The 23022-nt window shown below is 47.7% G+C and overlaps 1 long non-coding RNA gene across 2 annotated transcripts in view; it reads left to right on the top strand.

Annotated features, from left to right (window-relative positions):
* Positions 1 to 23022, top strand: part of LOC144592324 (uncharacterized) — a 90768-nt gene that overhangs the window by 55986 nt on the left and 11760 nt on the right. The window contains exons 2-3 of one of the 2 annotated variants that reach the window (XR_013547112.1): positions 14919 to 15000; positions 15080 to 15191. This is a non-coding gene — a long non-coding RNA (uncharacterized LOC144592324). Of the gene's footprint in view, positions 1 to 14918; positions 15001 to 15079; positions 15192 to 23022 lie in introns of those variants that run through there. The other variant, XR_013547111.1, reaches the window with a different exon arrangement.

The following is a 23022-nucleotide window of genomic DNA, read 5'->3' as shown; positions in this document are numbered from 1 at the left end:
TCTTGTTGAACCTCTCTACCAGATCGTCAGTTTGAGGGTTGTATACTGATGTTCTGAGGTGCTTGATCCTTAGGAGGGAGCACAGGCCCTTGGTGACACGAGACATGAAAGGGGTCCCCTGGTCTGTTAATATTTCTTTTGGAATCCCTACTCTACTGCACAGGAGGAACAGTTCCTTTGAGATATGCTGGGCTGTAGCCTTTCTGAGGGGTACAGCCTCGGGATAACGGGTAACATAGTCTACCAGGACCAGAATATACTGATGCCCCCGAGCACTTTTGGGTAGGGGGCCCACAATATCTAACCCAATCCTTTCAAAGGGGACTTCAATGATTGTTAGTGGGATAAGGGGATTCCTAAATGAGGGCCGCGGGGCAGTGAGCTGGCATTCTGGACAACTACGGCAATAATTTTCAACTTCTTTGTGAATGCCTGGCCAAAAGAACCTCTGCAGAATTCTGTCTTTTGTTTTTTCCACTCCTAGATGTGCCCCGAGCAAGTGTGTATGGGCCAGTTGTAACACTGTGAGACCAAAAGCTTTTGGCACTAACAACTGCTCTGTTACCTCATCTTGCCCTTTTTTCATCTGGTACAGAAGCCCATTCTTTATAGCAAAATGAGGATAAGTTAAACCACTTCCCGGCCCCTGGTCCACACCCTCTAGTACTCTAACATTTATCAATGTAGGATCTTTGAGCTGAGCAGTACCATACTGGCCTGAAAGCAGGGGTGGTCTGTCTGCTACCCGGTTGGAATCCTTACTTGATGATGGCCAATTGTTTCCTTGCGGCCCCTCCCCTTCAGAAGCCGGCCCCGTTTCACTGGATGATGCTACCGCGCCCAGGAGAGCATTTACTGGAGTAGAAGTAGGCGTTAAACTAGCACTGGACCTATTCTTAGGACTGCTTCTCTTATGCTTGTTCTTACCTCTGGGCAGTAATGTCTCCCTAGATCGTCTCTCTTGTATTTCCCTCCAGAGTCTGTGGAACAGGGGGCAGTCTCGTCCTATTAAGAGTGGGACTGGCAGGGCACCCAAAACCCCTGCGTTGACTTCACATATGCCTTGGGTTGTGACTAGCTTCAAACTACTAGTAGGATACTCACGAGTGTCACCATGGACGCAGGAGACGGGTCGGGTCTTTTCCTGCAGCAAGTCTGTTTCATCTATTAAAGATTTGTGAACTAGTGTGAAATTACTCCCCGAGTCCAGCAAAGCTTCCACATCTTGGTTATTTAGCTTCACAGGGCACATAAAAGCTGGGTGTTCAGCACCCTCCATCAAGGCAGCATAAAGGTTTGTGGGTTGGCTGCCAGAGGAGTCTGCAGTGGGCATCAATTCATCTACTTTGTCACATTGCCATGAAATATGATCCATTTCCCCACATCTGTAGCATCTTCTGGTGTCCCTGTCCAGGATTTTTCTCCTTTGTTCAGCCTGATATAATCCCTGTGCATTAACCTGTCTGGTTGGGTTGCCCTGTATGGGTTTTTGGGGCTGTGGCCGAGGATTTGCTTGACGTCCTTGAACGACAGGTTGCTCTTTTTTCCCCATACGGAGCATTTCATTAGTAGCCTGAAACTGTTCAACTGCATCCACTAAGGCACTAGCTGCAACAGGAGTACTGTGGCCGATAACCCTTTTTGTCTCATAGGGCAGAGCACGTAAATATCGATCCACAACAATGGCTTCCACAATGGCTACTGCAGAGTTTTTAATCAGGATCAAGCCACTTCTTTGTAATCCGAATAAGTTCATGCATCTGAGTCCGGGGGGGGGGGGGTTGGTCATTCCTAAAACCCCAATTATGGAAACGCTGAGCCATTCCAAACTTTGTAAGTCCTATTCTGCTCAATATTTCCTGCTTCAAGATGTCATAGTTATTCGCTATTGTACTGTCCAAGTCTTGAAAAGCTTTCTGTGATTCCCCAGCTAGGAACGGGGCTAGGATACCAACCCACTGGACTTTAGGCCACTTTTCACTGGTTGCAGTAGTCTCGAATGCATGGAGATAGGCCTCTGGATCATCGGTGGGTCCCATTTTAGGAATAAAATCACTGGCACGGACCCTCGGGTTGGTGGTTGATGACTGGATCCTCTGTAAACTGAGTTCCTCTTCTTTCAACATATTGGCTTTTCTTTGTTCCTCCAAAAGAGCCCGGCTCGTCTCTATTTGGAGCTGGTTACTCTGAGCCAGCATCTTCAACATTTCCTCCATGTTGTTCTCATTAGTTCTCAATTGTGCCAAGCAGATAGTCAAAGCACTGATGGACATTCGTACTCACCCAACCCTCCTTATCTGGCATTCTCCACCATTGTGATGTCTTGAGAGGTCGGGAGCTTTTCTCTTGAAGGTTGGGAGGTGTGGGTGCCGGAAATGAAGACACAAACGTTCTTGTTTTCAAACTTAAATTCCATATATTTAGTCTTTTCCAAAAACAGGTAAACTTAATTGTTTGCAGACAGGTACACAAAACCAAAACAGGTAGTTAAATCAAAACTATAGCTTGCTGCCTTCTTACCAAATATAACTCAAACACTGCTTCTCTCCCTCTCTGCTCCAGTCATTCTCTCCCTCTCTGCTCCAGTCATTCTCTCCCTCTCTGCTCCAGTCATTCTCTCCCTCTCTGCTCCAGTCATTGTCCCTCTCTGCTCCAGTCATTCTCTCCCTCTCTGCTCCAGTCATTGTCCCTCTCTGCTCCAGTCATTGTCCCTCTCTGCTCCAGTCATTCTCTCCCTCTCTGCTCCAGTCACTGTCCCTCTCTGCTCCAGTCATTGTCCCTCTCTGCTCCAGTCATTGTCCCTCTCTGCTCCAGTCATTGTCCCTCTCTGCTCCAGTCATTGTCCCTCTCTGCTCCAGTCATTCTCTCCCTCTCTGCTCCAGTCATTTTGTCCCTCTCTGCTCCAGTCATTTTGTCCCTCTCTGCTCCAGTCATTCTCTCCCTCTCTGCTCCAGTCATTCTCTCCCTCTCTGCTCCAGTCATTTTCTCCCTCTCTGCTCCAGTCGTTGTCTCTCTCTTTAAATATACTGCCTCCCTTCCCTTTTAGCTCTCTCACTGAGGCAATCAGCTCATCTGGTTCAGCTGGGCAGCAATCAGTATCAGCAGCAATCAGTGTCAGCAGGGCAGGCAGCCCTGCTGACTATGGGTTTTGTAGTCTTTTGCTGGCAGCCATGATGGTTTGTAGTTGTTGTTGCATCCACCGGGAGGAAATGTATCTCCCCTCTATAACTCTACCTCTCATGATATCACAGTATTAATGATACGTGGTGTTCGCTGGTCGGCACAGACATGGTGGGCCAAAGGACCTGTTTCCACGCTGTATCTCTAAAGTCTAAAACACAATATTATGTCCTCCCGTACTTTTCTCTTTACACTACCTGTTGTACTTGTATATGGATTGATTGGACTCGTGTATTGTATGATTAGATTTGACCAAATAACATCCAAACAAAGATTTTCACTGTATCACAGTAGGTGACTATAATAATAAATTAATACATGAATGCAAGCTTTTGTTGCTGTTGTACAAATCTAAGGACCTAATCAAGAACCTATCAATCTCCGCTTTAAAATTTCTAATGACTTGACCTCCATTGTTGCCTGTGGCATTGAATTCCACAGATTCATCACCCTCTGGCTAAAAAAAAAATCTTCCTCATCTCCATTCTAAAGGTTCATCCTTTTATTCTGAGGCTGTGCCCTCTGTTCCTGGACTCTCTCACTGCTGGTAACTCCACGTCCACATGTCCGTTTGAAAGTATAGAGTCCAAGGACCTATACATTTACACCTGAGTTCATATCTTCTTGCATTAAAGGCCAACATTACATTCGTTTTCCGAAATCCACATGTTTGGACATAAAGTGAATCATCTGTGAACATCAGTATTCCCCAATCCGTCACCACTGTAGCAGCACTGAAGTTTGCAAGCTTTTTTTACTGAAGTGGGTTATGTCACATTTTAACCCATGCTCTCTAGTTTTTGATATATCAACCCTGGGAAAAAAGACTATCTACTCTTTCTATGTGTCTCATAATTTGACATTCTTTGATCAGTTCGCCCGTCAGCATCAGATGTTCCAAAGAAAAACAATCCAACCTCTCCTTATAGCTAAGATCTTCTAATCCAGGCAGTATTCTGTAACCCTCTGCTGCACCCTCTCCAAAGCGTCCACATCCTTCCTGAAATGTGGTGACCAGAACTGGACATAATACTCCAAATGTGGCCTAACCAGGGATGACTGTCCTCCTGTTAGCATTTCCGGCCTACAAAATTTGAAAATGCCACCATTCCCAAGAACACCCAAAACAGCCCACAATGCAGTTGTTATTGGCAAACTTACCTTTTTTCAAAGACCTGAGAACAAATACCATCACAAGGAGGGCAATAGCCAATATGGACAATCCAAAGCAGAGGAACTGCATTAACCATTTCCCATCGTCGAATAGGTGGATCTCACGCGTGTCTCTCTGGTGTTCATTCACAGCCACACACGTGTATTTCCCTGGCATCCTGGGGTGAAGCAGCTCTCCCACAGTCAGTAGTTTCTCTGGATCATGTGTGACCCTCATCTCACTACTGTTCAAGTGCAGTGTGCTGTTCCCTGGGCCGATCCATGTGATGTTTGCAGGGGGCTTCCCTTCAGCCCTGCACACAAGGGTCTTTTCTCCAGTTACATTGCCACTCCCCACAAGCAGATTCAGGATGGTGGCTGGGACTTGGAGAAGGAAGAAATTCAATTAAAACTCATTGAATTAATCATTATTGATGCTGTGTGAGGATAGAGTCCATCTGAATGAGGATTGGAAGAAGACACCTAGGAGTCTGCAGTGAAATATTTGCAGATATGATAGTGTCTTTGAGAAGCACGTGGATCTACGGGAAATGGAGGGATATGGATCATGTGTGGGCAGATGATATTAGTTTAACTTACCATTATGTTCTGCACAGACACTGTGGGCCAAAGGGGCTGTTCCTGTGCTGCACTGTTCTATGCTCTAATATTCAGTGAGAGAACATACAGGATCCTGGAGTGGATGTGAATTAAAGAGACTGATGCAAATACCCCAGGACGGTCTGTGGATCTTTGCAACACAGACCCTGTCACAGATACAGGGTCTGGAGGTTCAGCAGGTGAATGTGGTTCTGAATCTCTGACCCTGCTGCAGGGAGCTCTGTGCATCCTGGCCGGAAACAGTAATGTCTTCCAACCACTAGGGGCGGTGCTGTGCGAGGGCAGCCCAGAGCAAGGAATGGATTGGGCCGATCTCGGCTCCACCTGTCACTGATCTCATGTCCTCTTACAGTTGATCATGTGATTTTATCGTTCACAGCACAATACAGACAGATCTTTCCTTACCCACAACCTCCAGTTTCGTCTCATCCTGAGTCACCGTCTCCTGTGTGGAATTCCTGACCCAAACGTGACAGAAATAGTCACTGCTGTCGTTCAGTCTGAGCTCCTTCACTCTGATAGAGGCGTCTCCCTGGTCTAGTTTTCCCACCAGCTCATATCGACCTCCTCCCTTTATAGGGACATTGTAGGGAGGGTTCACAGAGTGGGGGTGATTAAAGACTGTGGACTCTTCCCGTGGACTCCCCTTCATCCAGCGGATCGTGATGGGGCTGGGATTCTTGTTCAAGGGGCTGAAGGAGCAGGGCAGTGTGGCTGAATCACTTCTCTTCCCAATCACCATGGATGTCTTGTTCTTTCCATCTTGTATAGAGAAAAGTTGTATTTAGCAATCTATTCCACATAGTTTATAACAATACTTCATCCATGCCTGTGACTTTAATTCTCCATCCCACTCCCACTTTGATCTGCCTGTTTCAGACATCCTGCACTGTTCTAACGAGGCCCAATCTCAAGCAACAGTACCTCATCTTCTGTCTGTACAACATGAAGCGCCTTTGTGTTAACATTTAAAACAACAATTTCAATAACTTGCTTACTGTTTGTATAAGAACTGGCCAGAACTGCCTCAGAAGTCAATATTACCTGACCCATACCACCATAATCATAGCCTGACGACAATATTACTGGAGATGCCACAAGACTCCCATCAACACCAACATTGGAGGTGAGACAGTGACGTTCAAACATGTGAAAGTGACAATAGACAATAGGTGCAGGAGGAGGCCATTCGGCCCTTCGAGCCAGCACCGCCATTCAATGTGATCATGGCTGAACTTTCTCAATCAGTACCCCGTTCCTGCCTTCTCCCCATACCCCCTGACTCCGCTATCCTTAAGAGTATCTATCTCTCTCTTGAATGCATTCGGAGAATTGGCCTCCACTGCCTTCTGAGGCAGAGAATTCCACAGATTCACAACTCTCTGACTGAAAAGGTTTTTCCTCATCTCAGTTCTAAATGGCCTACCCCCTTCTCATGTGACGTTCAAACATGAGAAAGTGAAGACAATCACAAGAGTGCAGTCCACATAAGTGGCAGCTTAAATATCAAACCCGCACATGGGCTGTGGTGTGCTTATTTAAAATGCAAGAGTATCATGAGGAAGGCAGATGAAAGATACTGCAGTTTTTTATCTAATACTGATACAGGCAGAGAAATGGCAGATGGAGTTTGATGCAAACATATGTGAAGTGTTGCATTTGGGAGATTGATTGCAAGTGGAAGGTATACAAGGGTAAGACCCTTAAAACCACTGATGTACAGAAAAATATTGGGTTCCAAATCCATAACTCCATAACTGAAAATGGCAACACAAGTGAAAAAGGTGTACAGTATGCTTGCTTTCATTGGTCAAGGTACGGAATACAAGATGTGTAGGAAGGAACTGCAGATGCTGGTTAAACCGAAGATGGACACAAAAAGCTGGAGTAACTCAGTGGAACAGGCAGCATCTCTGGAGAGAAAGAAAGGGTCTCGTTTTGGGTCGAGAAGAAGGGACTTTTTGCGTTTATCTTCTGAATACAAGAGTCAGGAAGTCATGTTCGCAGCTCTCTCCAACTTTAGTTACGACACTGAGATTATTGCATCCAGTTTTATGTACAGTTCTCACCCATTATAAGGATGTGGAGACTTTGGAAAGGTTTCAGAAGAGGTTTACCAGAATGCTGCCTAGATTAGAGGTTATTAGTTATAAGAAAAGGTCGGACATACTTGAACTACTTTCTCTGGACTGTTGAAAGTTTATAAAAATGTGAAAGACATGGATAGGGGAGAGAGTCAGAACCTTTTCCCTGTGGTGGAAATGACAACGAATAGACAGCATTGTACTAAGGATAGAGGGGAAAAGATCAAAGGAGATATGTGGGGAAAGTTATTGTTTACACACAGGGTGGTGGGTGCCAGGAAAATACTGCTAGGGGTGGAGGTTGAGGCAGCTACGATAGTTTTTTAGAGGCTTTTTGAAATGCAGGTAATGGAAGAAATGTATCACCTGTCGGTAGACAAGATTAACGCAGTATCATGTTCAGTACAGACATTGTGGGCCAGAGGGCCTGTTCCTGTGCTGTTCTACGCTGTCAGTGGGAGCTCATTCCTCTTAAGGTTGTTCAATATGTTATTATCGTTTACAGCATAACATACGTTTCCTTACCCACAACCTGCAGTTTCAACTCATCCTGAGTCACAGTCGTCAACGTTGAATTCCTGACAGAAACGTAACAATAATAATCACTGGCGTCACCCTGTCTGAGTCCCCTCACACTGATGGAGGCGTCTCCCTGCTCCAGGTTTCCCATCAGCTCATATCGATCTCCTTTATTTACATTTCCAGGATTGCGCTGGGCTGTGGGGCGGTGAGGAGGGTGACGAAAGATAAAAGACCTTTTAGGTGGATTCCCCTTCATCCAGCGGATCGTGATGGAGCTGGGATTCCTGATCGAGGGACTGAAGGAGCAGGGCAGTGTGGCAGTGCCATTCTCCCTCCCAATCACCATGGATGCTCTGACATTATCACCTTGCATAGAGAAGAGTTTTAAAGTGTGAATATGATTTAGAAATTGAATACAATAACCACACAGTCTTTATCAATAGTTCATCCATACTTGTGACTTGGATTCTCCATCCCATTCCCACTCTGATCTAGCTGTTCCTGACCTCCTGCACTATTCTAATAAGGGCCAATCTCAAGTAAAGACACCTCAGCTCCAGTCTGGACAAGATGGAGCCTTCAAGGCTCCCAGTGAGCCTTGACCTTGAAGACCGGGAACCGGAGAGGAGGATGGAATGAATGAATGAATGAATGAATGAATGAATGAATGAATAGGTTTATTGGCCAAGTATGTGCATATACAAGCAATGTGCCATGGTGCTCTGCTCACAAATGACAACACAAACATACAGTTAACAATTAAGAAGAAAGCATAAACCCATCAAAACAATAAGGATACGACATTACGGTCTAAACATGTGGGTGAAAATAAACCAGAGCAAAAAAGAGGCTACATACTTTGGTTATTGAGTAGAACTACTAGTGGAAAAAAGCTGTTTTTATGTCTGGCTGTGGCTGCTTGGACAGTCCGGAGTTGCCTTACAGAGGGAAGTGCTTCAAAGAGTTTGTGGCCAGGGTGAAAGGGGTCAGAGATGATCTTGCCCGCTCACTTCCTGGCCCTTGCAGTGTATAGTTCATCAATGAGGGGAAGGTTGCAGCCAACAACCTTCTCAGCTGTGCGAACGATCCGTTGGAGCCTCCGGATGTTGTGCTTGGTGGCTGAGCCAAACCAGACCATGATGGAGAAGGTGAGGACGGACTCAATGATAGCAGTATAGAATTGGACCATCATTGCCTGTGGCAGATTGTGTTTCCTTAGTTGCCGCAGGAAGTACATCCTCTGTTGGGCCTTTTTGACTGTGGAGTCGATGGTGGCCCCCCATTTAAGGTTCCTGGAGATGATGGTTCCAAGGAACTTAAATGACTCCACAGATGTGACTGTGGTGTTGTTGATGGTGAGTGGGGGAAGGGAAAGGGAGCTCTTCGAAAGTCTACAATTAGTTCCACTGTCTTAAGAGCATTGAGCTCCAGGTTGTTACGATGGCACCAGGACGCCAGTTGTGTCACTTCCCCTCTGGAGGCAGATTCCTCCCCATCCTGGATCAGTCCAATCAGGGTAGTGTCATCTGCAAACCTGAGGAGCTTGACAGAGGAGTCGATGGAGGTGCAGTCGTTGGTGTAGAGAGAGTAAAGGAGAGAGAATAAAGGCACGGTTAACTGAATCAGGAGGGCTGGGGGCTGGAGTCTTATGGTCTGCACCCTAAGCTCATCTGTGGGAGGCACGGTTCATAGGATCATAAGTGATAGGTGTAGAATTAGACCATTCAGCCCATCAAGTCTACTCCGCCATTCAATCATGGCTGATCTATCTTTCCTAATCCCATTCCCCTGTCTTCCAAAAACCTCTGACAACTGTACTAATCAGGAATCTATTTACCTCTGCCTTAAATATATCCACTGACTTTGCCTCCACAGTCTTCTGTGGCAAAGAATTCCACAGATTCACCACCCTCCGAGCAAAGAAATTCCTCCTCATCTCCTTCCTAATAGAACGTCCTTTAATTCTGAGGCTAAACCCTCTCGCCCTAGTCTCTCCCACTAGTGGATACATCCTCTCCACATCCACTCTATCCAAACCTTTCACTATTCTGTCTGTTTCAATGCGGTCCCCCCTCATTCCTCTGAACTCCAGTGAATATGGGCCCATGCTGTCAAAGGTTCATCTGATGTTAACCTACTCATTCCTGGGATGATTCTTGTAAACCTCCTCTGGTCCCTCTCCAGGGCCAACACATCCTTCCTCAGATATGGTGCCCAAAATTGCTCACAATGTTCCAAATGTGGCCTGACCAGCGCCTGAAAGAGATCCAGCATTACAACCCTGCTTTTGTATATAAACCCTCTTGAAACAAATGCTAGCATTGCGTTTGCTTTCTTTACAACTGATTCGACTTGCAGATTAACTTTTTGGGAATCAGAAAAGGCCTGGTTAATCGAATCAGGAAGGGTTTTAACTTCTGCGCCCTAAACTCATCTGTGGGAGGTGCCCCCCCACCGCCCCCCCAAACCGCCCCTGGGGAAGAAGGGCTGAAGAGGGAGGGCTGTGCAAGGTGAGGGACAATGGTTCTCAAGTCAAGTCAAGTCAAGTCAAATTTATTTATAAAAGCACATTTAAAAACAACCCACGTTGACCAAAGTGATGTACATCAGAGCAGGCACTAAAAACACAATAAGAACAGACATCACAGCACACGGGCACAAAATAAACAGTTCAAATGGAGCAGCACAAAACAAAAATCAACCTCAATAGAAGGCTTCAAAACGCTAAAGAATAAAAGTATGTTTTGAGCCTGGACTTAAAAGAGCCAATGAAGGGGGTAGATCTGATGGGAGAGGGATGCTGTTCCACAGTCTAGGAGCTGCAACCGCAAAAGCGCGGTCCAAACGTTCTCAGGACAACTGGAATGGAGGCGACGGCTGCAATGGGCCTCTCTGGCCACTGCAACTAGGACTGTAAAATGGTGCAAAATGGCAACTGTTGCACAGACACAGTGGGCACTTCTGTACATTATGTACTAGCCGGGGAGATTGTGCTTATTTATGAAAACTGATATTCTTGCTGATATGTATGCAAAAAAGTATTTCACTGTACTTGGTACATGTGATAATAAAGAAACCATTGAACCGAAAATAGACACAAAATGCTGGAGTAGTTCAGCGGGCAGGCAGCATCTCTGGATAGAATGAATGGGTGATGTTTCGGGTTGAGACCCTTCAGAAGAACTGAGACAGTATCGCAGATGATGTAGAACTCGCCAGTTCTGATACAAACAGCGAGCAAGTCACCAGAAATTGTTCCATTCAAGTTGACCCAATGAACCATTGAGTTAACATTGAATACAACAATTTCTGGTAAATTTCTCGCTGTTTGAATCAGAAGTTCTGCAGCAGGTTATTCATCTGCGATACTGACTCCTTTCTCCTCTCTCCACTGACACTGCCTCATCTGCTGGGTGTTTCTTGCATCTCTGACGTGCAATTTGCAGCTCTATATTATATCTTTGTTCGTGTTCTCTGTCACCAATTTCCTTCTTTAATTTACCAACTAGATAATTTCATCAACAGCAAAGCTAGACTCACCCTTTCAGAGATATTTCCTATTTCCGATCCACCCCTCTATACAACCTCTGAATCTTCAGCTAACTTATTGAAATTGCAATAAGCGTTGAGAGAACAAATCGTTGAGAGATGAAGGGTCTCGACCCGAAACGTCACCCATTCCTCAATCTGAAGAAGGGTCTCGACCCGAAACGTCACCCATTCCTTCTCTCCTGAGATGCTGCCTGACCTGCTGAGTTACTCCAGCATTTTGTGAATAAATATTGAGAGAATAAATGATCAATATTCCATTTTTGCTTATCTTCAGTAGAACTGGTTAGTTCTGATAAAAGAGATAAAAAGTATCATCCAGAATTTTTGAATTCAATGGAGTCTGGAATGAAGCTGTGAGCCCTGTTCTTCAAATTGCATTAGACTGGTTATAAGGAAGTCACAAAAAATAGTCAGAGGGGGAATTGCAATGAGGATTAAAATTACAAGCAACAGAAAGCTCAGGATTAACCATGCAGATTGAATAAAAGGTTTCCCCTCGTTCCCCCACCCATCAACTGCATTTACTCCTTGGGGAAGCAGCCAACATAATCAAGGATCACTCACACCCGAGTTACTCTCTCTCACCCCCTCCCCATTACCAGAACCAGAGGCTGACAATAATGTCACTGGTGGTCCCATGATTCTTCCATGAACACCAACAATGGAGATTAGACATGATGTTCACCTATGTCCAACCACTAGAAAGTGAAGCCAATCACAAGAAAGTAGACCAGAAAAATGGCAGCTCCAATGATCAACCTGTCCATTCCCTCCGCACACACAGGTATCTCCCGATACATTATCACTCCCAACAGACAGCTCCAAGATGGTGCCTGAAGCCGAGAGAGGGATTAAAGTCAATTAAATTCACTGTTATTCATTCGCGCATAGGGAGAAACTCCATCCAGTAGCACCAGGAAGGGGTGAGGGGTTGTAAGTGACCCAGCAGGAGAATTGAGTGAAATATTCAGAGAGGAAACAGAACAAAGCTGATTCTTCTTACCGTTGTCCAATGTGATTTTATCATTTACTCCTCAACACTGACTGTTTCCTTACCCAAAACCTGTAGTCTCGTCTCATCCTGAGTCACCTGAATCCATGTCTTGTGAGGAGAATCCCAGGTCCAAACATGACAGAAATAGTCGTTGGTGTCATTCAACAAGAGTCCCCTCACTCTGATGGAAGCGTCTCCTTTGTTTAGCTTTCCCACCAGCTCATATCGACCTCCTCTATTTACAATGTTAGTGCCGTGACCACTTGTGGGGTAGGAACGGGCATGATTAAAGACAACGGACTCTTCCAATGGAGTCCCCTTCATCCAGAAGACAGTGATCACCCTGCGCTTGACGCTCGGGTGGCTGAAGGTGCATGGCAGTGTGGCAGAACGTTCTCTCTTCCCGATCACCATGGATGCTCTGACATCATCTTGGGTAGAGAAAGATTTAAAATATGGACATTATTCATTGGTCGAATGCATTAACCACATTTTCTTTATCAATTTCTTCACCTGTGTCTGTGACCATGTTGATAGACACAAAATGCTGGAGTAACTTAGCGGATCAGGCAGCATCTCTGGAGAAAATGAGTAGGTGATGTTTCAGAATGGAACCCTTCTTCAGACCTGAAGAAGAATCTATTCCATTTCTCCATAGATGTTGCCTTGCACGTTGTGTTACTCCAGCATTTTGTGTCTACCCTCAGTATAAATCAGCATCTACAGTTCATTCCTACACATCTGTGACCATGATTCTCCATCCCACTCCCACTCTGACCCATCTGTCTCTGACCCTCCTGTGCTGCTCTAGAGCGGTGAAATGTAACTGTAAATGTAACTTCATCTTCTTTATAAATAATATGCAGAATTCTCAAATCAACTTGAATAATTTGATTGCTGGGGTTCCGCAGGGAACAGTGCTAGCTCCATTCTTGTTCCCCCTGTACACTGTGGACTTCAGGCACAGCTCTGCAGACTCCTATCTATAGAAGTTCTCTGACGACTCTGCCATCGTCGGCCTCATCACGGGCCATGAGGACAGGGCGAACAGAGAACTGATCAAGGAGTTTGTGGACTGGTGCCAGCGGAACTGCCTCCGGATCAACACGGGGAAAACCAGGGAGATGATGGGAGATTTCCGCAGACGCAGCTAGGTCCCCCCGACACCGGTGAACAACCAGGGAATGGACATCGAGAGGGTGGATTCTTATAAGTACCTGGGTGTCCACCTCAACAATAAACTGGACTGGACTGAAAACACCGATGCCCTATACAGAAAGGGCCAGAGCAGACTTTATCTGCTGAGGCGACTTTGGTCCTTTGGAGTGCAGGGGGATCTCCTAAGAACCTTCTACAACACAGTGGTTGCATCGGCCATTTTCTATGGAGTGGTCTGCTGGAGCAGCAGCATCTCAGCGGCGGAAGGGAAGAGACTCGACAAGCTGGTCAGGAAGGCCAGCTCTGTCCTAGGTTGCCCCCTCGACTCAGTGCAGGTGGTGGGAGAGAGGATGATGATGGCAAAGATAAGATCGCTGCTGGACAACGACTCCCACCCCATGCAGGACACTGTCACTGCACTGAGTAGCTCCTTCAGTGACAGACTCCTTCACTCCAAGTGCGTGAAGGAGAGATATAGGAGGTCCTTCCTTCCCGCTGCTGTGAGACTGCACAACCAGCACTGCTCCCAGCAGACCAGTCATCAATAACAGCTAAGAACACACAGAAAACTGATGACAATTTATGTATCTTTTATTTATAATGAATGCTCTCTTGCTATCCACTTTGCTGCTGTAACACTGTAAATTTCCCCGGTGTGGGACGAATAAAGGAATATATTATTATTATTATTATTATAAAGTAATTCCAGGTGACCTGCTTGTATTTTTATATAACCTACAATGCTGCTAAATCACACCTAAAACCCTGGAACATTGTGCTGTCAGTCCTGCCCCTCGCTCAACCAAAACTCTAATGGCCACAACATCATAGTTCCATGCACTAATCCAAACTTTACATTCATCTACCTTACACATAATACACATAGCATTGAAATAAACACACTTCAGTCCATCAGTTCCACTGTGTTCATTAACCTGGCCCTGCCAGCCCTTCTGATCAGTCTTAAGCTGAAGTCTACATCCCATTCAATACCTCCCCCTGCTCCAGTTCCCAACCTTCTGCCAAACTAGGTTAAACCCACCTGAGTAGCAGCAACACACCTTCCTACATGGATATTGTAGCCCCTCGAGTTGACTCTGCATTCAGACCTGATTAATTTTACAGCAATTTTTGATTTAATCCTTGATGAAGGGGAAGTTCTGTTGACAATTTAAGTGGAGTTTAGGGTTAGGGTGGACAATATATCTAGCAGGAATGATAAGGGAGGTTCCAGTGGATGTAGTACACCTCTACTACATTTTCTACTGCATGTTCTACTACATGTTCATTTTCCATTGAATTGTAAGAAGATTGCAAGTGGAATATGAAGAAGTGGAGAAGGTGTGTGAGATAAAAATTAACAGAGACACACACCGAGTGATAATACCTACACAGAAATGAGAGATAAGATAGATTAAACAGAACAATGCTAAAGGGTGCCAAGGAACTCCTTACGAGACAGTTAAAAAACCCTAAATGTGACACATTGAGGGAATGGTTAGTGAAGTGTGAGACGTGGGGCTCAATGACGAAAGCATGAAGTACAGGATTAGCACAGCTTCACTGCTATAAAACAGGAGAGATACAAATGATTGTCAGGTTGAGGATCAGAACTGGGAAAAGTTACAACAAAACAAATGTCTTTTATGTTGCAGAGAAGCAGGAAGGTGGAGGAATCTATGATAGCTTTGGGACAGGATTGCCCTGGTGATCAGCTGTTGTGAAGTCACTTGATTGGTAAGTGAATATGAGTAAATATAGGGGTGAAGGCTGTGTTGAACCTGTTCAACTGCAAGAGATTTGTTTCCATTTCCAGTCATCACTCTCCAGGATGTCAAGGATGAGAGAGGATGCATAAAAGTCTTACTTCACAGTCACCTCCAGGGTTAGACTGGTAAAGCTGATTCAGTTTTCTTCGAAAGTCGAGACTAGATTCGATTGAAGTGGACACAGTAACAACTAGTTTCGAAGACAAGGAGACAGATTTAAATTGTCATGAACGTAAGCAAAAACGATACAAAGTACATTTCATTAATCCAGGGCCCAGGCATTCACTGCCTGTGAGGTTGGTAGATTCAAAAAATGCTTCAGATAGAGAGATGATTCACTGCCGATACTGCTGTTGTTGAGTGAATAAATGATAATGATGAGTCAATGTACAGGAGGGAGATCAATTATCTGGTTGAGTGCTGCCAAAACAATGATCTTGCTGTGAACTTTAGACAAACCAAGGAGCTCATTGTTGACCTGGGGAAGGGAAAACCTAGATTCCATAAACCTGTTATCATCGGGGGCACGACAGTGGTGAGAGTAAACAGCTTCAAGTTCCTGGACATGCACTTCACTGAGTTTTTCAGGGCCCAGTGCATTGATGCGATCGATCACAAAGAAAGCTCATCAGCTCTTCCAATTCCTCAGATGTTTGAGGCACTTCGCTGAATACACTACAACTTCTACAGGACCATACTGACTGGCTACTTCACAGCCTCCTTTGGTAACCAGAATGCCCCAAAGCCAAGGAGGCTGCAGAAAAAACATTCCCCGGTCCATCATGGATTTCAACTTCCACAACATCAACAGGGCTTACAGGTGTTGCCTCAAGAGTTCAGCCAATATCCCAGTTGCACAGAACACGACTTTGTATAAGGTTGCACTACTTACTTCAAATGTTATTCAAATGCTTGCACTATAATGGTCTGGTTTACCATGTATAACTGATAATTTACTGTCTTGGTGTTTGTTGTATATTTATTATTATGTTGTATTAATGTGCCTGCAAAGTTGCAGCAATGAATAATTGTATTGTTCTAATCCCAGTGCATACGACTATCAACTTATTTACATTGGCGAAACCAAGCTTGCAGCCCAGTGGTATAAACATCGTAACTTATAAACCAAACATATTGGTAACTTTGGTGGCCGAGCACTTCAACTCCCCCTCCTATTCCCAGTCTGACCTTTCTGTCATGGGCCTCCTCCAGTGCCATAGTGAGGCCCACCGGAAATTGGAGGAACAGCACCTCATATTTCGCCTGGGCAGCTTGCAGCCCAGTGGTATGAACATCGACTTCTCCAACTTTAGATAGTTCCTCTGTCCCTCTCTTCCCCTCCTCCTTCCCAGATCTTCCGTTATCTTCCTGTCTCCACCTATATCCTTCCTTTGTCCCGCCCCCCTGACATCAGTGTGAAGAAGGGTCTCGACCCGAAACGTCACCCATTCCTTCTCTCCCGAGATGCTGCCTGACTTGCTGAGTTACTCCAGCATTTTGTGAATAAATACCGACTATTAAACACGCTTGACTGGAGTAATTTGGGGGATTGTATGGAAGGAATGGGGGAATGGGGCTGATGGATGTCGATGGACAGAGAGCTCTGGGGAATAGATAGATTTCCCAAGTACTTGTAGAAAGATTCTTTCCTTCTGCTTATGATTCAAAAACCACTGGTCAGGGACTTGCAAAAAGCAGTCAGACATTCAGACCGAGGACAAGAAATTCCCAGCAAGAATGTTTGTGAACCTTCTGAATTTTTCATCCCAGAGTTTAGTTTATTGTCACCTGTACCGAGGTACAGTGAAAAACTTTTATTGCATGCTAACCAGTTATCGAAAAGACTATACATGATTACAATCAAGCAATCCACAGGGTGCAGAAGCTGTGGATAAAAAGTAGTTGAGTAAGTTCAAACCAAAGGTCCACAGTTTCTCTGCGTCTCATGGAGATCACTGTCTGGGGGATCTCTCAATGAATGAACAAGGACCACAATTAGCCATGATTTAATGGATGAGAGAGAGTTGGTTTGAGCATCTGTGTGCCTGACTCCTCCCATTTCACGTAATAGTCTAAGCATTGTTTTAAAAACCAGGGACCATCCCTGCCTGAACAAATGCTGTCTCTCCAATCTGCCAGGGTCACTTTTGATTCTCTGTTTCACCATTCTACACATAATGCTGCCTCGGGAAAGTAACCAGCATTATCAAGGACCACTAATAGCCTGACATTCTCGCACCCAGAAGATACAAAAAGTTGAAAGTAGGTATCACCAGATGGAAGAACAGCTTCTTACCTATTGCTGGAATCTTGAATGGGCTTCACACGGTTGAATTACCCGATCTTCCAATCTACCACGTTAAACGCTTGCATTACTCTTTAGTTGCACTTTCACTCTAGCTGTCATTCTACATTCTCCACTTTGTTTATTTTCTCTTTCACAGTGCCTGATGCACACATCGAAGGTATGATTCTTCCAACCTCATCCCTTGCATTCTGTGTCCCCAATGTAATGAATACTTGTGTTCAGTCCGCCAAGGCCTGCTGGAGCTCCTGGTTACTAAGCTTTTTAACTCCTCTTTCTGTTCCCACACCGACCTGACAGTCGCTGGCTTTGTGGATTATCAGTGAGAGAGCACACGCAAACTGGAAGAACAGCACCTCAGAGTCAGCTTGAGTAGCTTATAACCTAAACCGTATGAACACTGAACTCAAAAAATTTAAAGTAGTGCCTCCCACCACCCCCCCCCACCCCCCACCCCCCACTACTGTGCACACATTTCTCCCATCTCCCAGTCACACTGCTCCTTGTTTCTCCCTTGTTCATCTCGCATCCTCAAATCCCATAATTCCTTCTATCCCAAGTCTATCCCCAGCCCATCTCCCGCCTTTATATTTTGTTTCCTTGTCTGACACCTTTTATGTCTCCTTTTCACCACTCGCCATTATCACTGTCTCCACCCATCTGATAAACACCTCCTCCATGCCCCCCTTCCCCCCCAACTCTATCCCCCTATCACTGGGCAACTGGAGGAAGACAGGCAAATTGTTTGTTTGCAGCACAATAATTCCTCACCTGATAATTTGATAGGCCCATGTGGCCTTCCAAACATTGCTTTTTCTCGTTCCGTGAGCTCAACACGACAGTTGAAGTTCTTTCCTGTATCCTTCTTTTCCAGCTGATTAATGATTATGGAAGCATTGTTCTTCCGAGGGTTCCCCATTGGTTTGTAGCGAACTCCTTCATTACTCAGGATCTCATTTCTATACTTGTCTCCTGATGGATAATTTGTGTATTTGAAAAACGGCAATTTGGCATTCTTCTCTCTCCAGATAATGCTGATGTTGCCTTTGTAATCATGGCGAGGGTGAATGAACTTGCAATACAGAACCATGGGATTCCCCTCCCTCCCCATCACCTGGTCCGGTGTCTCCATGGTCCAATCATTGGCAGTGTGGCCTGTGAAGACACAGAGATGTAACGTTAAGACTGAACTGAGGGCCACAGTCACTGTAGGAGGTTGCACCCACCCTGGATCCTTGCCCTTGTGGGAAACATTTGATCTGCGATGTTGCCGTGCTGTGTGTCACCCTCACCACGTGGTGAGCACTGGGAAACGGGAAAGGTGGGACTGTGGCACCAGCAGTGGTTCCCCTCCTCCGTCCGGGCTGTGCCGGCTCTTCACTGGAGCCACATCTCTCTCTCACAGCTATAAGCTGATGACCAGGAGGGGCCTTGTATTTACATCACTTCCCTCACAGTCAGGGGGTGGTGGTCCACAGAGCTTCACAGGTTTGAAGTGTTGGTGGTGAAGTAGCGCTGGGAATGCAACAGGCAAGTAGTGCACAGAAAGATCCCACCAAGAAAGTACCCTACCACTGATCGAAGATGTACACAGCTGGCACAGTGGAGCAGCTAGTGGAGCTGCTAACACACAACTCTATGGATTCAGAGTTTAATCCTGACCTCTTTTTTTTTTTTTAATATATAAAAGTTTTATTCCAAAGAAAAACATACAAACATACTAAGCAAAATGTGATCAAACAATAGCCGCCTGTATCGGCAGTTTACAAATTAAACAATTATCACATTAAAATCCCGCCATCTCTGTCAACAATACATTCAACCCCCCGCGGCGACCAGCGTTCCCGGAAGGCCTCCTCCTCGCCGCAGAAGCGACAGGCGGCAGACGAGACCGTGAACCGGCTCAAGTACCTGTTACAGGCTATAGCCTTATGCAACACTCTCCACCCCAGGTCCCCGATGTAAAGTGGGAGGACCCCCTTATACAGAGACCTCCACTGGGGACCGCTCCCGCCGTCAGGTGGTAACACGGACCGCCAGGGCGTGTCCGGACGGAAGACGAGAGCGAGGAAGTGGAGAGTGTGCAGGAGCAGCCTGTACAAGATGCGCCTCCGCATCACGGAACGGCACGCTGGGCATCTGGGAAAGGCGGCTCATATTGCGTGGGGCCGGCTCTCGGGAAGGGACACGGGCCGTCGGTCCGATGAGCAATTCCGACGGAGCGGGGGTAAGCCCGGTCGGAATCGCTCCACGCACACGCCTCTCCTCGACACCCACCGTGACAGGGTGAGGACCGGCCCCCCTCACAACCACAGCACCCCCCTCCCCCTGAGGAGCAGCGCCCTGGCTGAAGGTGACCAAATTCCTGGCTCTCAGGAGATCACGGTAAAAAACAGGCAACTCCCGCCTAGCGCGCTGACTCATGCCCGCTACCGGGAGCCGTGATCCCTCCTGGAGGCAGCGCTCCGGCAGAAAAAGTACATGGCCAGCGAGTGCCATCTGGGAGGGCACTCGGAGTACACGTACCTCTGCAGGGTCCTGAGTCAGAGAGCTGCCACCTGAGTGCGGACGCAGACCAGCGCCTGACCGCCCTCCTCCAACGGGAGACTCAGAACACCAGCAGAGACCCAGTGGTTCCTCTCATCCCAGAAGAAGTTAACTAACCTCCTCTGTATCATGGCGATGAAACGAGAGGACGGGACCAGAGTGGCCAGCCGGTACCACAGCAGAGAGGCCACCAGCTGGTTTATGACCAAAGCCCTACCCCGATATGATAACACACCAAGGAGGCCTGACCAGCGCCCCACACGGGCGACGACCTTCGCCTCCAGCTCCTGCCAATTCGCCTGCCAAGCCCCCTCAGTGGGACTCAGGTGGATCCCCAGATAGAGGAGGTGCGTGGTGCTCCACGCAAAAACTGCCATCTCCTCCGGCAGGGAGTCCACCTGCCACTGACCCACCAAGAGCCCAGCACACTTCCCCCAGTTGATCCTGGCGGAGGATGCGGCTGAGAACACCCGCTGGCACTCACGCATCCTCCGCAGGTCAACCGGGTCAGTGAACATTAGTAGCACATCGTCGGCGTAGGCCGAGAGAACCACCTCCACCCCCGGCCCCGGCAAAGCCAAACCTGCCAGCCGCCTCCGTAGGAGACACAGGAATGGCTCCACACAGAGGGAATAAAGCTGGCCGGACATGGGGCATCCCTGACAAACCCCCCTCCCAAAGTGAATGGGAGCCAACAAAGAGCCATTGACCTTGACCAGGCACTCTGCAGCAACGTATAGGAGCCGGACCCGGGCCACAAAATGGGGTCCGAATCCAAACGCCCGCAGAGTCCCGAGAAGGTAGTCGTGTCCCACCCGGTCAAACGCTTTCTCCTGGTCAAGGGAGAGAAAGGCAACTCACTGACCAGCCCTCTGGCACAGATGGATCAGGTCCCGGACCAGATGGATATTGTCCTGGATGGACCGGCCCGGGACTGTGTAGGACTGGTCAGGGTGGATCACATGGGACAGCACAGGCCCCAGGCGATTGGCCAATGCCCGTGCAAAGACTTTGTAATCCGTACTGAGAAGAGAGACAGGGCGCCAGTTCTTCAAGAGGCGGAGATCGCCCTTCTTGGGCAGCAGGACGACGACTGCCCTGCGCCACGAGAAGGGCATCTCCCCGGTCGCCAGGCTCTCCCCCAACACCTTCACATAGTCGCCCCCCAAGACACCCCAGAAGACTCGAAGAAACTCCACAGTCATCCCATCCAGCCCCGGAGACTTGCCCCTCCTGAGCTGGTGCAGGGCACCAGTCAACTCCTCCAGAGTTAGGGGATCATCGAGGCGCTCAGCCACCTTTTTGCACACTACGGGTAAGCCCTCCCACAGCACCCCTTGTGCCTCCCCACTAGATGTACCCTCGGAGAACAGAGTGTCATAGAACGACCAAACTGAGGCACCGATCCTCTCCGGATCCGTGATGGAGGAGCCATCGTCCGCAAGCAACTCGACAAACTGCCTGCGGGCACCTCGGCACTTCTCCAGGGAGAAGAAAAAGGGGGAGGCGCGGTCCAGATCGTGCAACATCTGGACTCGCGACCTCACATACGCGCCCCGGGACCTCCTCAGCTGCAAGTCCCTCAGTGCCCCTTTCTTCTTCTGGTAATCCTCCCACTCACACGAGTCCCCCTCCGTCTGACCCAGGCGAGACTCCGAGTCGAGCAACTCTCTCTCAAGCCGTCCGATCTCGGAGTCCCGCCCTTTGGTCGACCCCCTCGTGTAGTCCTGGCAAAACAGACGGACGTAAGCCTTCCCTACATCCCACCACTGCCTTAGGGAAAGGAAACGCCCCTGCCTTTCCCTCCACTCCGCCCAGAACTGCTTGAATGAATCCCGGAACCGGCGCTCCTCCAGCAGCCGGTTGTTGAAGTGCCAGTATGCAGACCCTGCCCGTGCGCGCGTCGGGATAAAGTCCACTCGCACCAGGCAGTGGTCCGAGCACGGCTCCAACCGCATGGAGGCTGCCGAGACACAGGACACATAGGCCTTAGACACGTATACACGGTCAATACGGGAACCACCCCCCCTTAAACCTGTATGAGAAGGCACCGGAGTTGGGATGGAAATTCCTCCAAGCATCTAGTAGCTCAAAAGAATCCACCAACTCACTTAATGTCTATACCGCTGCCGGATCGCGCTGAATGCCAGAGCGATCTCTCGCCTCAAGGGTACAATTAAAATCACCCCCCAGGAAAACACACTCCCCCCGATCGATGGTGTTCAACAGCGCAGTCACTTCTTGTGTTAACCGCGTCTGCATAGCACCGCTCTTGGGGGCGTACACATTAATAAAATGTAACAGCACGCCATCCAGGCGCACGGCCAGATACAACAACCGGCCTGGTACAATGTCCTGCACCTTGACGATCTCCGGCTGGAAAGATGGGGCCAACAGGAAGGCCACTCCACTCGAAATGGAGGTGAGATGGCTCATGTAGACCCCCCCTTCCCACTCCAGGAGCTAGGTGGGCTCGTCACTAGCTACAGTGTGTGTTTCCTGCAGGAAGCTCACCGCGTACCTCCCGTCCCTCAGCACCGAGAGATGGTGAAACCTACGGAGAGACCCCCTGCCCCCATTAATATTCAGGCTGGCTATAGTGAGCTTCATTTTGAATGCGCACGAGAACTTTTACCAGCCCCCCGTGATGGAATGGAGCCTCCCCGAGCCCTCTGCCCTTTCTTTAGGGACTTAAAAAGCTCTTGGAGCTGGCGCCGCTCATTTTTCAATACACCTGCCTCGTTCTGCTCCTCCTGAAGGATGGCATAAATGGACTGCAAGGGTACCGTCAGGTCCGACCAGCGGTTGACAGCCAGATCTGCCTTATTCCTCTTCCCTCTGCTGTCCTTCAGAAAGTTCTGGAGTTCCCAGATATCAACAAGCCGACACACGGGGCTGCGGGTGGGACAGTCCATCAACTCACTGTCGCTGGACTCCACGTCCCCCTCCTCCTCCCACTCAATGTCTGAGCCCGAGTCTGGATAGTTCTGACTCCCAGCCGCCTCGCTCACCCCTCCCTGTGAGGTGGGCGGGTTGGCCACATCACCCGGTCCCTCCTCCATCACCATCCCACCCCCAGGATCAGTGACGGGGGCAGGTACCGGTACCTCTAACTGTGGCAAGCTGCCTGGTAAATGG

The sequence above is a fragment of the Rhinoraja longicauda genome, chromosome 3, assembly GCF_053455715.1.
Source record: "Rhinoraja longicauda isolate Sanriku21f chromosome 3, sRhiLon1.1, whole genome shotgun sequence".
NCBI classification, from domain to species: Eukaryota; Metazoa; Chordata; class Chondrichthyes; order Rajiformes; family Arhynchobatidae; genus Rhinoraja; species Rhinoraja longicauda.
Note: the sequence above shows the minus strand (reverse complement) of the source record. Positions and strands in the feature narration are given on the sequence as shown.